A 25553-nucleotide genomic window follows, 5' to 3' on the forward strand; every position below is an offset into this window, starting at 1 on the left:
GATTGGGTTGGAATGTAACTGTAGTGTAGGAAATTATGACCTGGTTAATTCAGAATAACATGGAAATACTGGCAGTTATGGAAGAAGATGCTATCCACCTTCAGAGGAAGAGATGAAAAGTGGAAACAAGCATAGTACGGTCTTAAATAATGAGTATGAGTATGAGTACACACAGACAGACAGACACACACACACACACACACACGTGCATATACATGCATATATAAACACATGTTTTATGGATATCTTTGTATGTGTGTATACATATATGAACATACATGTATATATGTATGAATATATGCATGTGTGCATTTGACATATACACAAATACACACACATATCCTTGCTTAATTGTACCCTGCTTTAGGGGGGGAACGGGAAAATGAAGTAAAAAGTGATTAGTAGAAGAACAAAAAACACCCTACATAGCAAAGAGAGGCTGGACAGCTTTGAAAACAATGTGTAGAATTTGTCATATAGGCTTAACTGAAATGGAAATTATTTCTTAATTTTCAATCTTTTTTTAAATTTTCTGCTGTGTACATGGCAGTGTTTCTTTTCTTTTTCTTATTTTTAGCATAAGTTTAAAATACATTTGAAAACTTTAAAAACAGAGTATAACTCCTGAGAAGATCTTTATAGAGTTAAAAAGAAATTATCTGCCATGTTATACCATGAATGTTTTAAATATTTCTATATCTATTTATGGAATTCTGTGAATCTTTTGTGATATCCATCTTTGTGATGAAATAAAATGATATTTTACCAAATACGAATACCAGGAACTCATGACCTTATTCCTCATGTTTGGGGAACTTATAAATATGATATTCTTGTGATGTGGGGGGATTTTCTTAGGATAAAGACTCCAGGTTAAGCTGGGGATTAATAATATCCCTGAAAGACAAACCAATATACACATTGGTATCCAGGATTCGACATGATCTAGCATGTGCATGTGTGTATATAGGTGTGTACTATGTATGTTCGCATATATGTGTGAATATACATATGTGTATTGTGTGTACATGCGTGTATGCACATATATATTTAAATTCACTTGACTGTCTACATATTTTTTCTACCCAACAGAATATTTAGCTCTTTGAATTCAAAGGTATGTTTAATCTTGTCTTTGTCCTCCCAGTGCTTAGTATATTTCTCGACATTTAGTAGGCACTTAATAAATATTTGATGAATTGAATTGAACCTTTGCCAGTCACCAGTTGTGTCAAAAAAAGAAAGACTCCTTGACTTCACTGAAATTTCTTGAGTGACATCAATCATTGTAACTGTAACAAATCAGTTGTAAATCTGAATAAAGAATATCTCTTGGCTAATGGAAACAATTTGAATTCAATACGGGTTTGAGAAGAATGCAAAATGTAGCATTTTATTGACAGTCAGTATATAACCAGTAGGGGAAAAAATCACTTCAGTGACTACATCTAACCAGTTGCTGTGTTCTGATTTATATCTTGATTAAAATGATTTGTTTTCATGTGTTGAATAAATTGCTCCAATAAAAGGAATTCAAAGAATGGTGTAGAAGTTAAATAAAACTCATTCTGAACCCTAGTTCCTATACCTTGTGGCTGGGTAATTTTTGGTACTTTATAGTAAAACACTCACCTCAGATCAATTATAATTTGTTCAGTTAAAACCCAGGACATTTCTCAAGAAAGAACAGGTGGTTTAGTGGAGGGGGGAGAGAATGGATATTCAAGAACTGCTTTGCTGAGTCTGACTTTTTAAATATTAATTATGCCATGAGTTTCTTCCTATTTACATTTCTAAGTATTTGCTTGGGACATAAATGGTACTAAATGGTCTTGAAGAAGCCACAGAGCAGCTTTGTTAGATAAAATTTCTTGCAGCTGGTAATTTTTGGCAATTAATATTATAAATGCTAATGGCATGGAGAGTGGGAAAAGCATTTCCAGGATGCTACTTATCTCTGCAAAACAAAAGAAAATGTCAGAAGTGGTGAGCCTGCTGAGAGTATAGCTTCTTGGCGATAAAATAGGTGACAAATGTTAAAATTACCATATTTATGGATAGTGGAGAACTTTAAAATTTAAACTTGTTATAAATATGGTTTACTGTAAATATTTTTCAAATTCAGGTTTTGGATTGGTTATTATAACACTGAGTACTTTCACTTTTTTAGTGCTATAGTAAATAACAGGTTAAGAGCAGTCCGCTGTGTTACTGAATATATATGCATGTATGTATACATGCACACATGCATATACATATATGTACACACATAGGCACATATATGTACACAATGCGTATATGCACACACATATAAATACACATTATAAATTAAAAGAGACAAAGAAAATTCTGTTTTCCAAGTCTAGAACAGTGGTTTGCTTGCCACAGATCAGTAAGCCTTTGCTAATCTTTTTAATTGCCATAGTAGTTTGCTCCAAAGTATATTGCTCTGGATTTACTTGACTTCTCAAAAGGTCAGGGACTCTCCTCAATCCATGCATTCACTAGCTTTTCACTCTTCCCTTGTTACTCTTGGAACATTTCTGTTTTGGGTTTATTCTAGGTATTCCTTCCAACAGAGGAATCTGTGAGAAGGTGATATAATCAGGGGTGTGAGAAGTAGTTATTTCCCATGAAGAAAAGCAATAGCTAAGCATTAATGAATCATAGGATGCATTATAGAATTATTTAAAACTTATCATTCATAGTATATTCTACCAGAATATTAATATTCAGCCCTTATTAGGACATAAACAGTTTTTGCAAGACTACTAATTAGCCAGTTGCATTTTACTCTCACCGAACAGGATACAAGCAAACATCAATCTGGATTTTCTTTCTGCTTGTCAGTGTCTCATCATTACTAACTCTTCCTTTACTGTCATTCTATTCCTATTACAAACTTTTCAAGTTCACATCATATGGTAAAATAAAGTTATTAAGAAAGAGGCAAGGGGATCTCATTATAAAACCAGCCACTTGATTCCTGACTTTATGTGGAAAGTTACTGCACAAGACTGTCTCTGTTATGTCAAGAGAAAAAATGGCAGTCTTTCAATTCTTTAACATTATCACCTCTTTTGACCTAGAAAGCTGTGATCAAAAATTATTAAAAGCTTCTTATTTCATCAGATAAAGCATCTGTCCCCTTTCTATGTGCCAAGGGAAGTCTCAGAGTCAATCCAGTCATTTTAGCACCAAGAAGCCCTTTCAGTCTTTACACCACCACATTGACTAGAGAATTCGGGAAATTTGTCATCCCTAAAGGCACAAACAATGAGTCACTTTGTCCTTGAATTCCTCAGAAATTTTCAGGGGAGGACTGGGTTCCTTGGTTTATTCAGTCTTACCACATACAACTTTTTCCTTTTCTTTTCTGTAGGAGTTTAGATTGTATCTTCAATGTCTGAAAGAACACTCATTTTTATTACTGAAATAGTCTAGTATGTTTTGTAACACTCTACTTAGGTCTAGAAATAAGGTGATAATAAATATAAATGCCTATTTTTTGTTCAGTAAAACTTCTATGGTACCATTGACAGGTACTGTATAAAACATGACAAAATTGTAATTTCAATTCATTTCAACTCATTAGCCATTAACAAAGTACCAAAAGCACACCGATGACAATACAAGGTAAGTGCTGTGAGCGCCTGCATCCGCGACCATGGTCTGATGCCAGTGGAATGTGAAGAAAGAAAGAATCATGGGCCAGATGGGAGCAGTGAAGAGCAAATTCTGTTTATTGATCTGAGGGCTCAGGCTCATATAGTACTGGATCAAGCAATAGTAACATTATTATTCATGAAAAGCACAAACCTAATGAAGTGATTTCCTGATTTCCTCGTACCTTGTCTGTTACTTTCTTTCCTGCCTCCTGTCCTGTGCCCTATCCATTTCCTCCCTTTCTGCATCCTGTTCTCAAGAGACAGAATGAGGGGGGTGGTTAACTGACATCCTGAGTTTACACAGCTGTCTGGCTTAGTACAAACTACAGGTAAGACTTGGGCTTGCCTAAGACCTCCAACTCCCCAGAGCCGTCCCTCAACAGGTAAGAAACAACAAAAATAAGAAAGATGTTGTCCCTACTGCTACAGAGTGAGAAAACTAGAAAAGTTTATTTGATACATGGTCATGTAAACTAAAATACAAAAAGAAACATGAGGTGTGCATGATGAGAAGTGACTTACCATCTATTATAGTGGGAATTCTTTTTGTAGATGAGCATTAGTTGGAATAGTTGGTAAATAACTTCTTCCACAAATATGATTCTATGACTTAAGAAACCTATAAATATTTTTTTTTCCTGTAAGAGTTAAGAAAGAACTGAGCATCTACCTTCTTTTAAATAAATAAAATGTGGGGCAGAGCCAAGATGGTGGAGTGAAAGCACTTGCTTGAGCTCTCCCCCAAACCCTTCCAAATAATTGTTAAAAACATGGCTCTAAAGAAATTCTAAAGCAGCAGAACCCACAAAAAGACAGAGTGAAACAAATTTCCAGCCCAAGACAACCTGGATGGTTGATTGGAAAGGTATATCACGCTGGGCTGGCAGAGGAGCCCAGGTCAGCATGGGTGTGCAGGGTGCAGCAAACCAGGAGCAGGCATCAGAGGACTGAATCATGGGCAACTGTGGTGGTTTCCAAACTTCTCAAACCATGAACACCAAACACAATGTAGAAGGTCAGTGGAAAAAGTCCGCTTCTGTGGTGAAAGAGGAAATAGGTTTCAGCTCCTGCTCCCCTGGCCCCCATCCTGAGCATGGCCGGAGCAGCAGTTGCTTCCTGAGCTTCCAGCCCACAGACAGAAGTGGAATTGAGTGGCTGATCAGAGGGGGATTGAAGGAATCTCTCTGCCAGTGCTGAGGCAGGAATCTCTTGCTTTGACTGTGCTTGGATCTAGGTCACATTTCTGAGGTCTGGGGCAAGGAGGAGCACTGGTGTGGTGGAGCTTATAGTGGATGTGCAGAGAGAACCCTCCCAGTTCCAAGACAGAAAAGATGGCTTGTGGTCTCTCATAGACCACAGCACAGACCAGGAAAGGAGTAACCACCTCACCCCATATCATACGATTTTGGAAGAACTGAAAATGTACAGGTCCCTGAAAGTATGTCTGAAAACACCTGTACAAACCTGAGAAGCTTGGGACAGTACATTCTCCACATTGGAAGGAGACCTCTACCTTAATAAACAGTTTATAATAAAATTAAGTGGTGAAAGAGGATTATACTGGGAGGAGGAAAAAGGGAGAGTTAGAATGGGGTAACTTATCTCACAAAAAGAAAAAAAAAACAGAACAGGAAAGCCTCTTACAGTGGATGGGAAACAGGTGAATGTGAGAGGGAATGAGTGAATCTTATTCTCATAGGATTTAGCTTAAGGAGGGAATAACATACACACTCAATTGGGTGTGGAAATACATCTTATCCTACAGGAAAATAGTGGGAGAAGGGGACAAGAGGGCAGGGTAATGATAGACAGGAGGGCAGATTGGGAAAGAGGATAATCAGAAGCAAACACTTGTTAGGAGGGACAGGGTCAAAAGAAAGAATAGAATAAATGGGGGGGGAGATAGAATTAAGGGAAATAGAGTTAGTTTTTCACAGCATGACTACTGTGGAGGTGTTTTGCATGAATGCACATGTATAACTTATATTGACTTGCTTGACTTTTCAATGAGGGTGGGTGGGGAGGGAGGAAGGGAGAATATTTGGAACCAAAATTTTAAAAATACATGTTCAAAAAAATGTTTCCACATGCAACTGGGAAATAAGAAATACAGAAAATGGGGTACAGAAATCTATCCTGCCCTACAGGAGAGTAGAAGGGGAAGGGGATAACAGAAAGGGGGGAGAGATAGAAGGGAGGGCAGACTAGGGGAAGAGATATTCAGAATGCATGCCATCTTGAGGAGGGGGAGGGGCAAGATGGGGTGAAAATTTGAAACTCAAAATCTTGTGGAAGTAAATGTTGAAAAATAAAAATAATTAAATTTAAAATTAAAAAAAAAAACTACCTGGAGTGGGAAATTACCTCAGAAGAGATCTAGGCTAATCCCCTTGTTTAACAAAATAAAAAGGTTTTATCAATAAAAGAAACAAAATAAATAAATAATTGAATAAAATGCATCATTTGATAAGTCACATCATCTCTGAAATCCGTTGTTTTTTTTTTCTCATCTATAAAATGGGGTTAATTTCATCTGTCTTTTCCTACCTCTAAAGATAGAAACAACATAAATAGTGGCAGCTAATATACTAGGTGTTGAAAGTCCTGGAGATATCCTGAAGGAAATACTAAGCAAATAATGCATAAAATATGGAAGAGTATTTTTTTAGAGGTAGAGGATCATATATTTGACAACTTACAATGCCTTTGGATATTTTTGCACTTGAGCTCTATCTTCTTTGTCATGGTGCAGAATGAGTCTATATCAGATGAATATGATTAAAGACTGACGGCCAGGTCTACCAAAAAGTTCATTTTAAAAATTTGAAAAAAAAAAAAAGAAAGAAAACTGACCAGAATTGTGACTGGATCTTTTCTGTGTCTGAGATGACTATTTCAAAGTATTACATGGCATTGAATTTAGTAGAGCATAAACGCTTCTAAGATACTCCTTTTTTTATTTCTAAAAGGCTGAGTGCTCTGCCCACCCCAAAAACATATACCTCTGACCAATGAAACATTCTAAATTTTGAAATATCTATTAGTCTATTTTCATAAGATTGTGATTTATGGTATGGGAACTTCTGATATTGCTATCTGGAATAAAATCCATTTAGAATTTCTGTTTTCTCATTGTTTATGAACCATTGTTTATAAATGCCTGGTGAATATATTTTTCTTTTTGGTCAAGATACTTCAATTTGTGTATATTACATTGTGCAAGGCTAAATTTCATCAGAAGAGGATTACATAGCATATATCTTCATATCTCCCAGAGTTCTTTGGAGATAGTGTAGTGTGACTCTTTGCCTTTGCCTTCATATGTCTATATTCTATATGTGTGTAAATATGAACATATATACACATATAGAATATGTAAGTAAATAATGTGTTTGATGTGTTATATAAATGTATATGGCTCTGAGTATGTATATATGTATACATATGTGTATTGTGTATATACAGTGTGTGTTCATTGGTAAAGTCAGAAAAATAAAATACAGATCAGTTTCATAAGTATTTATAATATTTGGCCTCACATAAGTTCCTTCTCCTTTTATATTGGCTTTCTTCCTAGAACTAGAACTTGTGCTGAACATGCAGCATGGCATACATTATAATTATTAATATAAATTAAAAAGCCTCACCAGTCCTGAAAAGTGCTTTGTAAAGCAAAAATATCCTCACCCCTAAAATAGCATAATAAGATCTGTACCCCAGGTATGCTAAGACAAATTAGACTGTATCATCATCATCAACATCATCATCATCATTCACATTCACATAAAACTTTAAATCATCAGATGGTTCTTAAACTGGAATCTAATTATGTATATGTATATTCTTAAGCATATCTATGGGAATATGTTAAAAACACACACACACACACACTATATATATATATATATAATATATATATATATTATATATATATATATATATATATACATATATATATACACACACAAACACACATACATATACACCTATATGTATATATATATATACATATGTATACATATACATATACACACACATATATATATACATATACACAAACACATACATATACACATATATATATATATACATATATATACATATATATACATATATATACACCTATACACACACACACAGACACACACACACACACACATATATACAAGGTAACTTTTCAATATTATGAGTTTCCTTTAAAGTAGATAGGTAGATATAATTTTATTCTTTTAAAAACTGTATTTTGAGAAAGGGTTTATATATCCAGACTGCTAAGGATGCCCATGACACTCCATGGTTAAAACACTCTGCCTTAAAGTTATTTTATATTTCAGCACAATTTTTCTAGGAATTAGTTTGTATAAACTTTATTTCCATTTTAGTTAGAAGCATTTTCATTAGTGGCAGTGTCAGGATTTCAACACAAGTCTCCTGAAGGCAAGTTCAAAACTCTTTCTACTATATGATACCTAATGTCACCTCTCACAATTTTTAACACTTTGTGGCTCTCTGTTTTAGTGACAAATAGAACTGGAGAAACACAACAGTGTATCAATATATTACATATGAAGCTGGGCTTGAAGTCAGAATTAGGTTCAAACTCTCAGATATTTAATAGTTGTATGATCCTTGGCAAATCTCAATCTTGCTTTACCTCATTTTCCTTAGCCATAAAATGGAGAGAGGATTAGACCTGATGACCTTCAATATCCATTACAGATCTAAATATATGGCCCTATGATATAATTAACTTAAATAGCAAAGATACATCATAACATTGCCCTGGTCAATACAATATTACAATGACGTCTTTAAAACATTATAACCATATTCTACTCTTCAGTCACAAACCATGTCTGTAATGAAAAATAATTGATCACGTGCATATCTTTCTTGTCACTTGTTTCACCAACCCTCATGATTTGTGGGAACTAATTATCAGTAAAGTGGTATGTGCTTACATCTATGGATAATTATGCAGGGGTTTTTTTTAATATTTTTTTTTCCTGCAATGGTGGCCATCACTGTGTATTCCTTAGATAAAGTCATTGAAGACATCTACAGAATTCTGAGAGGAGTCAAAATAGTGAGAACTGAGTGAACCACATTGACCCCATCTTGTGCCTCAACCCTGGATCTAGCTCAGTTCCCTTTCTATTCAATTATAGGTCTAGTCCAGTTTCTGTTTTGTGAGAAAACTTTATTCAGTTGGGAAGCTGGACTATCTCTGCCTGTTGCTTTGAGACCTTTAATTAAAGACCTAGTTTATTCTGACTAGAAATTCAAATTCAAATATTTAAACAAGGAGTTTTCTCAAAATTATACATCTCAATCAAACCACATCTTATCTGAAAACTAACTTAGTACTGGTCAATCAATGATTATTTTCTTGTTCTTTTAAATACAGACACTTGTGGCCAGGGGTACTGGGACGCATCTTTTCCTGATTTCAGGGAACTACTATATCCCTCCCATTTGGAAAGCCCTTAACTTTTCCTTCAATTAGAAATCAGATTACCTAATCTTGTATTCAGGCTTAAATTCTATTAATTGTTTTCTTTTAATAAATAAAGTCAGTCTCTTCTGTATTCAAGGGCCAATACCAGGCTGAGGAGGTCTATTCCTGATTTGTTATGAAAAATGGCATGAATTGCTTAATAAATTGAAGTGCTTGGAAGCTTGAACCTCTTTTTTCCCCTCAGTCATTTCAATCAATCTACCCTGTACATGTTAGCAAAACTGAATTGTTTTGATAAATCAGCATACTAAACCAACTAGGAAATCAGTTTAGAGATTAGGTCACAAGACAAGTAAATGTTGCTAGAAGAAAAGGCACAAGGAAAGATCTGGAAAGGAAATCTGCTGGGGCTTCAAGTTTAGGTGTGATATTAGTGATCACAGACATGGACATTAAGAATTTTAAGTGATAGGAGAGGCATAAAGTGTAATACAGACAAGGTAATGAAAACTTCCCTATTACAAACCACTTCTTTAACAGAGAAGTGAAGTTGCTATGGAAAAATAATTAATTTTTCTAAGAAATTCAAATAATAGATTAAATTATTTTTCAATTGAGAAGAAAAAGACTATTTTCTGAAAATAACCATATTTTATTTGAAGGGTAGCATGATGTGAATCACTAATGAAATATAAAAGGAATAAGCTCCTCATAATGTAACAAAGTAACTTGAAATAATATCCCATCCTTCCCATTGGGGAAGAGATCTATATCTGTATCTCTAGACACATAAATACACATATATGTATATATATGTATACATATGTGTGTGTATATATATTGGAAAAAATTACCTCATAAGTAAATCCATTTTTGCAAGGTTTCCATAATTATTAGGAGTATAAAGATATAAGCAGTATAGATAAAAAATGTGTTAAAAAATCTAGAAGAGGTAGTGCTAATAAAAAAAATCCTTACAATTGCACATATTACCCACAAATTAATAATGAGTTCTGCTTCCAAAATATGCTTTCCTTCTATATTCTTTATAAAATGTTGTTCTTCATTTTCTTCTTCTGCTTCATATTTTATTTTTCCTCATAGTGTATTAAATTGATAAATAAAGGAACCCCTGAAGAAATGAACACTCCTCTAATATTGCTTCATTTAGCTTATCCCAGCTGCTGTAAATTCATAGGTACTGGAGCTGATTAGCAGATCATTTTACACCTATTGCAAAATTTCACAAGGGCTAAAGCTGCCTACCATTTTTACTGAAGGGTAACAGAAAAAGGTCTTTAATTGATCAAATATGTGATAATAAGGCAATTAACTTGTTGCCTTTTCCATTCAGTTAAGTCTTTTTATATCAGAGGAGCTTGCTGAATTCAGGAGAGCTTTTTGATTAGATGTTTCTTTATTTTTCCACTTAACGATATTTTTTTAATTCCATGTAAAGATAGTTTTCAACATTCACTTGTACAAGATTTTGAGTTCCAAATTTTCCTCCCCCTCTCTCTCTCTTCCCCTCCTCCGTAAGACAGAAAATAACCTGATGTAGACTATATATGTACAATAATATTAAACATATTTTGCCATAAGTCATGTTATGAAAGAATAAGAACAAAAAAAAAAAGAGAAATAAAAAGAGAAAAAATAATATGCTTTGATCTGCTTCAAACTCCATAGTTCTTTCTTTGGATGTGGACAGCATTTTCCATCATGAGTTCCTTGGAACTGTTTTAGATCATTGTGTTTCTGAGAAGAGCTAAGTCTGTCAAAGTTTGTCATATTAGCTAGTTTGATAGGTGTGATGTGGTACATCAGAGTTATTTTAATTTGCATTTCTCTAATCAATAGCGATTTACACTATGTTTTTAATAACTAAAGATAGCTTTAATTTTTTCATCGGAAAAGTGACTTTTCATATCCTTTGACCATTTAACAATTGAGGAATGACTTGTATTCTTACAAATTTGACTCAGTTCTCTATACACGTTTAGAAATGAGGCCTTTGTCAAAGATGTTAACTGTAAAAATTGTTTTTCAGCTTTCTGCTTCCTGTCTAATCTTGATTGCATTTGCTTTGTTTGTGCAAAACCTTTTTTTAATTTAACATAAACCAAGTTATCCATTTTACATTTAATAATGTTATCTATTTCTTGTTTGGTAATAAATTATTCCCTTTTCCATAGATCTCACAGGTAAACTATTCCTTGCTCTCCTAATTCGCTTTTGCTATCAGTAATTTTTTCCTCTCTATATCCCCCTCTCCCTTCTTTCTTTTCTATGATTTTCTCCCTACCTCTCAATTCTCTTCCTCTACTCTCATGTTTTTCTTTTTATTTCCTTATTTCTTCCTCCTTTGCCCTCCAGAAGAGCTACTGTTCCTTGAGGAAAATTTCCTTGATTTCCTGCTCTAATAGGGATATGAGGGCATTGTATAAGATGATGGAAAATTGGAAAACTGAAAAGATTTGTCACCTGCATGCACAGAGTGAGATAAGAGACAGAGAGATAAAGTCTTCTTTAGTTTCCATCATAGTTATGCTAGAGGAATAGTTGAAAAGAGATAAGAGAATATACAAAATCAAGCAAGCACTTGTATGGCATTAGACTACCTAAATTTGCCTTTTCTTCAGTGCTAAAACTCACAATCCCTTCATGACCATCTGCTTGATGTTAAACATGGTGGAAGTCTAACCACAATTTTTGCCTGTACTGTAAGCATACCAGTGGGGAATTGTTGGCTATATACTCTATCTGTATTACAATTACTTAAAAATATATTTCTTCCTGATCTTCAGAATTCAACGTTGGCCTTCTGTTGCAGCCTGCTCACATCCACTATATGCTCCTACATTGACATCTTTATGATAGGCAGTTTGAGTACTTCAAATTCCTTGTTGTCATATAGTGACACTAGAAAATTGTTAAAGTTGTATTAAAGAAGCAAACACAACTTAATCTTAGAAATAACAAAAAAATATAAGTACAACTGATCACTTTGCTAAAAATATTTTCATGTACAAAGAACTCCTTATAAAAATAACTACCAAAAAAAATTAAATTTTAGTTTGAAAATGGTCATAAACCCAAACCACAGTCAGCAGATATTTGGATCAAAGAGTCACAAATACTATGTCAGTTCTTTATTTCTTAGTCAAGCAAAATTTCAATAGATTATACTTGACGATAATGGTGCCATTGACTGCACAATAAAAAAATAGATTTTTATTATTTAGAAATCATTCAAGGATCACTCTTCAACATATTTGACATCCAGAAAAAAATAATCAATAAATATGTTTAATTTTAAGTGCTTATAGATGTTGTATATATCTATATTCAACTCGTTATTTACTACATGTCTTAAATACTACGTCAAAGTATGTTGTACCCACAGTTTCTTCAGTATAAATATTAAAATAATTTTATCTTCATTTGTATAGTGACACCATCTTTAATATGGATTTGAATTTATATAAGCCTACATAAGTGGTTTATTTTTTTAAGTAGACAAAAAATATCATTTCCTTACAGATTCTCAGGTGAAAACCTTTTTACACATTAATTGTGCAGAATCTTAAACAAAAGCCATCAAGTCAATCATCAGACTCTTGGTCAAAGGCTTTTCTTCTTGGAAGATCCTGACAGGATTTGCCTTCTCAGATACAGACTTCAGGAAACCAGGGTGTTGTAGGCCTCTATATGACCTTTCTCATGCTCTGGTTCTGGAATATCAAGGCAGTTTTCCCTGATAATTTCTTGAAAGATATTGTCTAGGTGCTGTTTTTGATCACACCTTTCAGGTAGTCCAATAATTTTAAAAATATTTCTATTGGATCTATTTCTCCAGAACACTTGTTTTTTTTTTTTTTTCCAATGAGATATTTCACATTGTCTCCAAGTATTTTGTCATTCTTTTGGTTTTGTTTCATAATTTCTTGATTTCTCATAGGGCTATTAGCTTGCTTTTGGTCCATTCTAATTTTGAAGGAATTATTTTCTTCAGTGAGCTTTTGGACCTTCTTTTCCATTTGGCCAGTTCTGTTTTTAAGGCATTCTTTTCCTCATTGGCTTTTTGGACCTCTTTTGCCATTTGGTCTAGTCTATTTTTTTAAGGTGTTAGCTTCTTCAGTACTTTTTTGGGTCTCTTTGCTCATTTTCCCAGCCTATTTCTTGGCTTTTTAACTCTTTGTTAAGGTATTGCTCTGCTTCTAACATGGAGAGCAAACTCTCCCAAAATTCAGGGTTTTGTGCAGCTGTTTTCTGAGATACTTCTAGGGATCTGTAAGTTTTCAGTTCTTCCAAGGTGGCATAATCTAAAGAAAGGTGTTTACTCCTCTCCTAGATAGTGCTCTCCTTTATGAGTGACCACAAGCACTCTTTCCTTGGGTTCTTTCTCCACTGGTGACCCAAGCTCTATTGTCCTAATGTTCCTCCTTCTCTCCTTACTATTCTGTAATTTGATATTACTTTGTGTTTTCAATTTGGGATCTCAGGAGGTAATCAGTGAATTCTTCAGATGACTATTTTAACGTTAGGTTGTAGGGCCTCAGGACAGTTTTCCTTGATGATTTCTTGAAAGAAGCTGTCCAGTCTCTTTTATTTCCATCATGGAATTCAGATAGACCATTTTTCCAATTGGATTTTTATTAATTTAATTTGATTTATCAACAATCACTTCCATAAGCTTTTGAGTTTAAATTTTTTCTCTCCCTCCCTCCCTGCCTTTCCTTTCCAAGATGGCATGCAATGTGATATAGGATACACACACACACACACATATGTATATGTATATGTATATATTATATATATATATATTTTTTTTCTATTAAACATATTTTCACATTAGTGATTTCATCAGAAATGAAAAGGATGAGGAAATTAAAACTATATTTAGGAACTATTTTGTCCAACTGTATATCAATAAATTTAACAATTTTAGTGGAATGGATGAATATTTACAAAAAAAAGTCCTGATTAACAGAAGAGGAAAAAAAAATAACCCCATCTCAGAAAAAGAAATTGAACCGGCCATTGGTAAATTCCCTATGAAAATATCTTCAGGGCCAGATGGATTTACAAGTAAATTCTATCAAGCTTTTAAGGAACAATTAATTACAATACTATATAGACTATTTTGGAAAATAGGCAAAGAAAGAGTCTTACCAAATTCTTTTTATGATGCAAATATGGTGCTGATACCTAAACCAGGAAGAGTCAAAACAGAGAAAGAAAATTATTGACCAATTTCCCAATGAATATAGATGCAGAAATTTTAAATAAAATATTAGCAAATAGATTACAGCAACTTATCACAAGAATAATAAACAATGACCACGTAGGATTTATACCAAGAATTCAGGGCTGGTTCAATATTAGGAAAACTATCTGCATGAGAGAGAATAGGAATACATGAAGTCTTCCTTAAAATAATAAATATCACCTACCTAAAACCTTTAGCAAGCATCATATATAATGGGGACAAGCTAGACAAATTTCCAATAAGATCAGGGATGAAACCAGGATGTCCATTATCACCACTGTTGTTCAATATAATATGGGAAATGTTAGCTTTGGGCAGTAAGAGAAGAAAAAGAAATTGAAATTATTAGAATGGGCAAAGAAGAAAGAAAGGTATCACTCTTTTCAGATGATATGATAATATACTTAGGGAATCCCAGAGAATCAAGTAAAAAACCACTTGAAAGAATAAACAACTTTAGCAAAGTTGCAGACTACAAAATAAACCCACATAAATCATCAGCATTTCTATATATTGTCAACAAAGCCCAACAGCAACAGATGAAGAAATTCCATTTAAAATCACTATAGAAATTATAAAATATTTAGGCATCTATACACTGAAACAAACTCTGGAGCTATATGTACACAGTTACAAAACACCTTTCACACAAATAAAGTCGGGTCTAAATAATTGGAAAACACATCCATTGCTTATGGGTAAGACAGGCTAATATAATAAAAATGAGAATTCTACCTAATTTACTTATTCACAGCCATGCCAATCAAACTACCAGAAATTATTTTATAGAGCTAGAAAAAATAATAGTAAGATTCACTTGAAATACCAAAAGATCCAGAATATCAAGAGAACTAATGAAATGAAATGCAGGGAAGGGGAAAAGACATTCCAGAGCATAAATTGTATTATGAAACAACAATCATCAAAACTACTTGGTATTGGCTAAGAAACAGAGTGGTGGATCAGTAGAAGAGGTTAAATATGTAAGACAATAGTCAATGACTATAGTAATCTACTGTTTGTTAAACTGAAGGACCCCAGCTTCTGAGATAAGAACTGACCATTTGAAAAAAACTGCTGGAACAACTGGAAAAGAGTATGGCACAAACTAGGCTTAGACCAAAATCTCACATCGTATAATAATATAAAATTTAAAGTTATATAAAATAAAGTCAAAATGGGTTCATGATTTAGATATAAAGGCTGATACTGTAAGCAAAATGGGAGAGCAAGGAATAGTTTACCTATCAGATTTATGGAGAACAGAAGAATTCATTACCAAACAGGAGATAGGGAGCTTTACAAAAAGCAAAATGGATAACTTTGATTATATCAAATTGAAAAGTTTTTGCATAAACAAAGCCAATGCAAATTGTGATTTTAAAGGTATTGTTTTCTACAGTAAATTTTGGTCCTTCCCTTTCTAAGCTGTTGACTCCCTCTTGCATACTTCTCATTTTTTCCAGTTTTTTTTTCTACCCCTCTTATTTGACTTTTAAAATCCTTCTTGAGGTCTCCAAGAAATAGTTTTGGGCTAGAGATCAGTTCATATCCTCCTTTGAGTTTTCATATGTGGTTATATTGGAAATTTTATTCTTTTCTGAATTTGTGTTTTGATCTTCCCTGTCACCATAATAATTCTCTATAATCACTGTTTTTCTGTTTTGCTTATTGCTCATGTTTGCCATTTTCTTTGCTTTCAAAATTGATTTATTCTTCTGGGGCACAGGGGACACTGTCCCACTTTTCTGGTGCTGGGGTCTAGGGCCCTGGTTACTGGCTTTGTGTGCTGAGGCCTCAGGTGCAAGCAGCTGGAGGCTGTAGGAGTCTGGTAGCTTACCTGATGTTGAGCTAGAGCTGGTGGTGCTGGCTGGTGTGTGTCCAGGCCAGGGAGGGTTTCTGTGTTTCCCCAGTGTTATGTTGATGCTTGCAGAGTGAGGGGTGGTGGTGGTCTGGCTACTAGAAGTCACCTTCTCACCCAGAGCTGTGCTAGAGCATGTGTAAGTTCATCTGTTGGTGTATGCATGCCAGTGCATGCGCTGGCACCTACTGGTTCCCCTGGTTGTGCCAATGCACCCAAGGTGCAGGAGGTTCCTAATGTTGGTGCTTGCCTGTTCCACCATCCTGGGGCTCAGGATCTATGTACTGGTTTGCCAAGGTGGGATTTGCTACTGGCTTGCTGGGTTACCTCCCATCTTGTGCTGCTCCCACTCCCTCAGAGTGAGATAGTCATTTAAAAGGGAGGGCAGATAAAGGATAAAAGTGGACAAAAGCAAAACAGACTTTAGAGGACAGACAGAACAAAAAGAAAGAGATAAGGATAATGAGAAGAAAATAAGATGGAGGGAACTGCACAATTAGTCATCGTAACTGTGAATGTGAATGAGATGGGCTCACTGAGAAAATGGAAGTGAATAGCAGAATAGATGAGTGTTTCTTTTGCATCTACTTCCTCCTTCTTTCTAGTCCACTGACCCTCTATGATCTTAGTATAGTGACTCCATACCACCGATGTGGACATTGCTGCAGTTTCCTAATAGTTTCTTGTTTGTTTGTTTATTTTGTTTTGTTTTGGCTATGCAATGGGGTTAAGTGACTTGCCCTCGGTCACCCAGTTTGTAAATGTCAATTGTCTGAGGCTGGATTTGAACTCAGGTCCACCTGACTCCGGGCTCGTGCTCTATCCATTGTGCCACCTAGCCACCCCATAATAGTTCTTCTCAACTCTAATCTCTTACTCATGCTGCTCCATCTTAGGCATTACTAATATAATTCCTTGCCACATATTTGTTCTCACTTTCTGATAAAATATATTTTATGAATCTCTACTACTCACACTCTTTTATCCATAATTTAAGGCTCTTCACCCTCTGGAGTCACTATTTTTCCAGTATTATGTTGCTTTCCTCCATATTCCAGTTAAGACTAGGAAAGGATTGTCAGAAAGAAAGGATAAGCACTTCCACAAAAATAAAGAGAAGAAAGAATATTAAATTGAGGAGGTGATTAATTCTACTAAATAGAGCAGGAAAAAAGGAAAAGATCAGAGAAATAGCTAACAGGGTTATCAATTAAAAATATGGTGGTGGCATTGGGAAACAGCAGATTAAGTAAAGTAGTGGAGGGGGATGGAAGGTGTTGAGTAAGACAGTGAATTATTAATTATATAAATTTAACAATGAAAGGGAGAAGATAGGTAGATGGATTGAGGTAGTAGTATATTCAAAGTAGTATATTCAAAGTAGTATATTCAGACATGAATAAACCAAACCTCTTTTTTAGGTAGAGGAGAGAGAGACAGACAGAGACAAAGATGTAAAGACAGAGACAGAGGTAGAGACAGAGAGAGACACAGAGACAGAGAGACAGACAGAAAAACAGATACACATAAGATACAGAGAGAGAGAGAAAGAGACAGAGAGAGAGAGAGAGAGAGAGAGAGAGAGAGAGAGAGAGAGAGAGAGAGAGAGAGAGAATGTAGTGAAGGAAATAATTGTGTAGTGAAGAACGAAATAATTAATAGAAAAGGATCACATCAAGTGTTCACGAAGCTCCTCCATAATCTCATAGTCTTGCATCTTGTGAAAAAGAATGAAAAATTATCTCTGATCATATGCAAAAGAAAAGGACCTCTATTCTGTTTTCTCATGTTATTCTTTCTGACTTTTCTAGCTGAGTCAATGGTCATTTCATGGGTGTCTGTCAAAGATTATCCTCAGTTTCTGGTTTGGTGCCTTCAGAAGGCTTTGGCTTTGAAGTACAACTACTTTATGACCTATCGTCCTCCAGTTTCTTCTGGAGGTGGAGGATACCACTCAATCCTCTGCTTTCCATGACAGGTATAGTTACCAAAGGCTTGAAGGCACATTAACCTTTCAGAGATACTAAGCAGCTGAGAAAAGATATACTCTGCCCTGCATTGCACAGAACATTTTAAAAACAATCACACGATCTAATTTAGACAGCTCCTCATGGAACTCTCAATAGGCAAGTGGAATATAAACAGGTATCAATCATGTATTTCATAATTTGATATCTAAACATGTGTGTTTCCAACAGCATTTCTAGGTGTTCTAAATTTATTTTTAACAATCTGTAGCAATAGAAAAAATGTACCATAGATGATAGAAAGCTAGATTTGAAGCCAAGGAAATTTGGATTCAACCAAGTCATTTAACTCCTTACTTCTCCAGACAACTGTTTAAAAAATAAGTTACAAATGTAACATCATGAGTAACACAATGAAAAGCCAGACATTTTCTCTAATCCTCTGTACCTCTTAAATCCCTTCAAAACAAACTATCAACCAAAAATAATGCAATTCCAACTACCTCCATGATATAGGGAACCAAAATAAAAAAAAAAGAAGGTAAAAAACAAACAAAATAAAACATGAACTAATATTCAGTGACCCTGAGCTTAAGATCCCCCCTTCCACCTTCTACACTACAGGTAGAAAAGCTACATGAGATGACCAAGGACACAATACAGACTTGATGCAAAAGCCACTCCCACATTCAATTTCCAGTGCTTTAGATCCCCCAGCTCCAGGCTGTAGAAATTTGCCCTGTGTTTGCAATCCTTCAGGAGCAAATGACGTCTCAGCACTACAAAGCTCTGAAGAACTGGTGCCAGGCCAAACAACTAAGGAACAGAGGAAGCAGGAGAGGACACAAGGATCAGACTTTGAGTGTTTGAAGGGGCTAGCACTCACTAAGTCTGAGGTGATAAGCATAGCATCTACCTGAGGTTTGTTCTGAACACAAAAAGTCAACTGGGTCACAGACAGTCTGATGAACTATAAATTTCCAGCATGATAGAAGTCTGCAACTCTTTGAGATTCAGCACAAGGAAACCACAATCAAAAAGGAAGGAGTCAGAAACTGAGCGAAGGGGAAAACTAAGGAAGGGAAATTCAATTACTAAAAATTTTTAGAAGAAAAAACTCAAAGACCTTAAACACAAGCAAACACTTAAAACAAAAAGGAAGTACTTAAATTAAAAGCACATAAAAACCGAAATAATAAACATAAAAATGCTAATGAAGACATAAACAAAACTTAAAGTTGGCTCTTTGAAAAGAATAATGAAATGTTCAAATCATTGGTCAATCTTAAAAAAAAGAAAGCAAAAAGTCAAATCAATCAAATAGACAAGCAAAATAAAATCACAACAAATCCCAAAGAAATATAAAAAAAATAATCAGCATATATTACACACAATTATGTGCTAACAAAACTGAGAATAAAAATAAATAAATGAATACTTTTAAAATATAACAGTAATCAAACTATAAAAACAAAAGGAAATCTTAAATAAATCTAATCTCAGAAAAAGAAATAGATCTCATTGTAAACAAACTACCAAAGGGAAAACAGAGAAATAAGCATACAAACAAACAAGGACTTTGTGTCCCCAATAGGTTCAATAGAGAATTACAAAAAAAAAAAACTTTAAAAAAAATAGTGAGTACTAATACTTCATAAATTATTCTAAAAATCTGAGAAACAAAGTATCCAATTATATTCCTTAAAGAACAGAAAAATATAGTCTTCATATCTAAACCAAGGAAAGATTTAACACAAGAAAAAAAGTATCATCGATGAAAATACAAAAAAAAATAAACAAAATCCTATCAAACAGTACAATTTATTGTTGTCCAATATATCATGTATTATGATCATGGGAGATGTATACCAAGGATGTAAGGGTAATTAAAATTAGGGAAACAATAAAAATAAGTAATCTCTTACAAATCAAAACATCTAAAACCAAATGATCATTCTGTCAGACATAGAAAAAAGTCCTTAACTCTTTTAGGCCAGAAACCATACCAAGTATAAGCATCGAGTAACATTTTTTTATGGTGCCAATTTGAAATAGATTTTATTCTCCAAAACAAGAATTGCATATCCACTTGTTCACAGTACTGATAAAGTGCAAAGTTGTTCACTTCTCTCCCTCTGCACATATTCAAGTACTCAGAATGCCCAGATTTACACAGTAGCTTAAATGATACTTTAAATTGCTACTGCCTCGGCTACAAATTAGAGTCCTTCAATTTTTGGAAAGCTGTGTGGCATGCTCTTTCTTCTGGTGTGTTTAGTCAACCTTTCAATAGTGGGTCCAGAAGAAGCACCTCCAGATGGGGCTGCTTCACCTTCTGGGAACCCACCAGGCATGCCTCCTGGCATGCCCTCTGCACTCTTGTACAGCTTAGTGATGATGGGGTTGTAGACTTTATCCGATTATTTCTGGTGATGCTCTAATTCTTCTCAGCAGTCTGGTTCTTCACCAGCTAGTTGATTATTTTATTATATTTGTCAAGGATCTGCTGTTTCTCTTCATCACCAATTTTGCCTTGCATTTTTTCATCCTTTACAGTAGCCTTCATGTTGAAAGCTCAAGATTCAAGATAATTCTTGGAAAACACATTGTCTTTCTGCTTCTCATCCTCAGCCTTGAATTTCTCAGCCTCCTGGACCATACACTCAACGTCTTCTTCACTCAGATGACCTTTTATCATTGGTGATGATGATCTTGTTCTCCTTGCCTGCGCTCTTATCCACAGCAGAAACATTGAGTATGCCATTTGCATCAATATCAAGTGTCACTTCAATCTGAGGAACACCCCTGGGTGCTGGGGCAATTCCTGTGAGCTCAAACTTGCCAAGCAAGTTGTTATACTTTGTCATTGCTTTCCCACCTTCATAAACCTGAATAAGTACACCAGGCTGGTTGTCTGAATAGGTGGTAAATGTCTGTATCTGCTTGGTGGGGATGGTGGTATTACATTTGATCAGAACTGTCATAACTCCACCAGTAGTTTCAATTCCAAGGGAAAGAAAAGTGACATCTAACAGCAGCAAGTCATATACATTCTCAAATTTATCTCCAGACAAAATGTTATCCTGGTCAGTTGCACTGTAGACAACAGCCTCATCAGGATTGATACTCTTGTTGAGCTCTTTGCCATTGAAGAAGTCTTGCAGAAACTTCTGGATTTTTGGGACGTGATTGGAACCACCCACCAGGATGATGTCATGAACCTGTGATGTATCTAGCTTGGCATCTCTTAAGGCCTTTTACACAGGGTCCTGTGTGCCATGGAAGAGATCAGCATTCAGCTCTTTGAAATGGCTTCAGGCAATTGATGTATAGAAGTTGATGTATTCATAGAGTGAGTCAATGTTCATAAGTGGTGCGCAGATGGCAAATAACCCTCTTGTTCTCATTGAGGTCCGTCTTGTGCTTTCACTTAAACTCAGCAATGAAATGGTTGACAATTCAGTTGTTAAAGTCCTCCCCACCCAACTGGGTGTCCTCAGATGTGGACTTGACCTCAAAGATGTCATCTTAATGGCAAGAATGGAAACATCAAAAGTACCAGCTCCAAGGTCAAAGATCAACCTGTTTTTGTCCAAGCCATAAGCAATAGCAGCAGCAGTTGGCTCACTGATGATTCAGAGCACATTGAGATCAGCAATGGCTCCAACATCTTTGGAGGTCTGATGTTGAGAGTCATTGTAATAGGCTGGTATTGTGCCCACAACATTTGTGACATTCTTCCCAAGGTAAACTTCAGCAATTTCTTTCGTCTTGGTCAAGACCATAGAAGATACTTCTTCTGGATAGAAACTTTTCATCTCCCCTTTGTAGTCCACTTGGACCTCAGGCCTGCCTGCAACATTCACCACCATGAAAGGTCAATGCTTCATGTCTGACTGTTCAACTGCATCATCAAATCTACAACCAATCAGATGTTTGGCATCAAAAATTTTTTTGGTGGGGTTCATTGCAACTTGATTCTTTGCAGTATCACTGATTAAATGTTCTGTGACAGTCAAGGCAACATATCTTGGGGTGGTCCTGTTTCCTTGGTTATTAACAATGCTCTCCACTTTCCTATGTTGGAAGACTTTCATACAGGAGTAAGCAGTGGCAAGATCAATTCCAACTGTGCGTCCCTTCAACATGGTTGCAGGGAGTCAGGGGTCATAGCTGACCACTGTAGAGGAAGAAGTGCTGCTGTTATGCTGAGTAGCTGGAGTGACATTTTGAAAAATGTCATAGAAATCATCTATCTAAATCCAGAAGTGAGTATCATATGAAATGGGGATACACTAGAAACTTAAAACAAAAAAGTAGATACAGGAGTGAAGCAAGGGTATTCATTTCCCCATTAGTATTTGACATAATTCTCAAAAAGGCAGCAACAATAAGAGAAGAAAAAGAAATTAAGAAAATGTTGATAGGTAAAGAGAAGAATAAACTATCCCTGCTTGCTGATTATAACTTACAAAGAAAATCCTAGGGAATCAGCAAAGATGCTACTTGAGATAGTAAATAAACAGCTTTAGCAAAGTTGTACGTTACTAAATAAATCCTTAAAAATGAATGGCATTTTGATATAAATATAATAAAACACAAGAAGCATTAATAAAAAAAGGAATTCCCAGTCCAAATAATAACAAAATGTCTAAAATATCTGGATACTAATCTGGCAAACAATATGAAATAACTTGCATAGATTCAACTACAAAGTACTCCTTAGATTAATGAAGAACAACTAAAATAGCTGTATATCATATGAAGTGCACAGGCTGTACTGTGCCAATAGAATAAAAATGTAAATATTGCCAAAATTAATTTACAGTTTTAATGATGTTGTTGTTGCTGCTTTTTTTCAGCCATTTCAGTTGTGTCTGAGTCTTTGTGACCCCATTTGGGGTTTTCTTGGCAAAGATACTGGATTAGTTTGCCATTTCCTTCTCTGGCTCATTTTACAAATGAAGAACTGAGGTAATCAGGGTTAAGTAACTTGCTTAGGGTCACAAAGCTAGAACATGTCTGGGGACAAATTTCAACTTGCAAAAATGAGTCTTCCTGACTTCAGGCCTGGCAGTCTACCCACTGCTCCACTTAGTTGCTCTACTTTTAATATGTCAATTAAATTACCAAGGGAATACTTTATAGAACTTGATAAAATCATGCAATTCATATTGGAAAAAATCAACCTAACCTATCAAAGGGAATATTGAAAAGAGGTAAGGAGAAAAGGAAAATGCACTTCCAGACCTCAAAATATATTATCAAGCAGCAGTCATCAAAATCATCTAGTGGTAGTTAAAATACAGAAATAGATCAATGAAACAGTTAAAATAAGGAAGATTCAAGAGACAATAGAATTCAATAACCTAGTATTTGATATTATAAGAAGCACAAATATTGTGCACATAAAAGCACCCCTTATTTGATTAAAAAAATGCTGGGGGGAAAAAGTGCTGGGAAGCATGGAAATGTCTGGCAGAAATAACATTAAGACCAACACCTTACACTATAGTACACAATACATTCTAAAAGTACATGTTACCTTAAAAATAAAGAATACAGTATAGGAAAAAAAGAGAAAAAAAAACAGATGATACACCTCTTAAATCAATGAGTAGATATATTCTTAACCAAACAAAAGATAGAGGGAATTACAAAAGATAAAATTGATAACTTTGATTCATTGAAATTGAGTGGTTTCTGCACAGACAAAAATAATAATTTTAGGGTAAGAAGAGAAGTGGTGAAGTGGGGAAAAAAGTTATTTGTATTATCCTTATGTGATAAGGGTTTTTTTTTAATTCAAGATATGTAAGCAATTATTATATAAATGTAAGACCAACAGGCTAGAGGTTGAAAGGTGTTAGACATTGCACATGGTTTTGGACTTTCTTGTATTAAGTATGTACGTGGATTTTTTTTCCAGTTTAAAAATATACTTTATTACTTAGGATAGTTCTCTGCAAGGAAAAGGAGGAAGGATATTTGTAACAACTATGCATAAGTAAGAAAAAAATTAAATAAAACATGAAAATAAAAAAAAAAACCTAAAGTGTAAGTTGCAGAGAAGGTACACCATAGCTACCTATATGTAAATGAAGTAGAATACATATTTTCATTTTGGGAGATCAAGAGTTCATTCTGTGATTTAAAATTAGTAGAATAAATCCTACCTTATAGCTCTTAAATGAGATATGGCTATAATCTTATTTTTTGCCCTCATTCCCATCCTCTTTGTCAATCAAAAGTAGGAGTTTCTTTCCTTATATAAAAAAGATTGATGAGTTGGCCTTATAATATGTTCTCATATTTAGAAAGATCAATGATTTCTTCAATGTGGATGCATCCTCTCCACCAAACCAGACCATTACCTCTCCCTGCCTTTGTAATTGGTATTTAAGATTCTGTCATAGAATATCCACACATGCTGTGAAGTAGAGAACAGGGCCCTCTATTACATTCTTTGTATTCCCAGATTGACTCTATTAATAAATATTTATTAAGTGCCTGCTATGTGCCTGCACTATGCCAAGTGCTTGAGATACCAAAAAAAAAAAAAAAAAGGAACAGGCTGTCCCTGAATGCAAGGATCTTACAACCTAATAGGTGAGACAACATGCAAATAAATATGTACAAAGAAAGCTATATATAAGATAAATCAGAAATATTAACAGAGGGAAGACATTAGAATTAAGAGAGTCTAGGAAAGGGTTCTCTCAGAAAGTGGGATTTTAGTTTGTAATTAAAAGAAGCTAGGTAGATTAGTAGTAGGAATACATGAGAGATAATGTTTCAAGGATGGGGAACAGTCAGAGGAAATGCCTGGAGCCAAGAGATGGAATGTTTTGTTCATGGGATAGTCAGGAGACAAAAAAAGTAGATGCCAGGAAGTAAAGAATAAGAAGACTAGAAAGACAGGAGAGGGCTAGGTTATGAAGGGTTTTGACTGACAAACAGAACATTTTATATTTCCTCCTGGAGGTCATAGGGTAAGAAAAAATGGTCAAAGAAAGATAAAACTGTGAAAGGAAAGGACAGAAAGAGAGAGAGAGAGAGAGAGAGAGAGAGAGAGAGAGAGAGAGAGAGAGAGAGAGAAGGGAGAGAGAGAGAAGGGAGGGAGGGAGGAGGGGAAGGGAGGAAGGAGAAAAGGAAGGAAGTATAAAGAAGGAAGGAAGGAAGGAAGGAAGGAAGGAAGGAAGGAAGGAAGGAAGGAAGGAAGGAAGGAAGGAAATTTAAGGGACTTAAGGGGCTAAGGCTTTGACTGTTCTTCCATTGAAGCGCAACTATAAAAACACAGCCAGAAGGCAGCAGAAGTTGCTTTCCC

General features: G+C 35.0%; 1 pseudogene; it reads right to left on the reverse strand.

Annotated features, from left to right (window-relative positions):
• Nucleotides 1-20445: 20445 nt before the first annotated feature.
• On the reverse strand, nt 20446-22374 carry LOC110196660 (heat shock cognate 71 kDa protein pseudogene; annotated as a pseudogene).
• Nucleotides 22375-25553: the final 3179 nt, after the last annotated feature.

The sequence above is a fragment of the Phascolarctos cinereus genome, unplaced genomic scaffold, assembly GCF_003287225.1.
Source record: "Phascolarctos cinereus isolate Bilbo 61053 unplaced genomic scaffold, phaCin_HiC Scaffold_4;HRSCAF=312, whole genome shotgun sequence".
NCBI classification, from domain to species: domain Eukaryota; kingdom Metazoa; phylum Chordata; class Mammalia; order Diprotodontia; family Phascolarctidae; genus Phascolarctos; species Phascolarctos cinereus.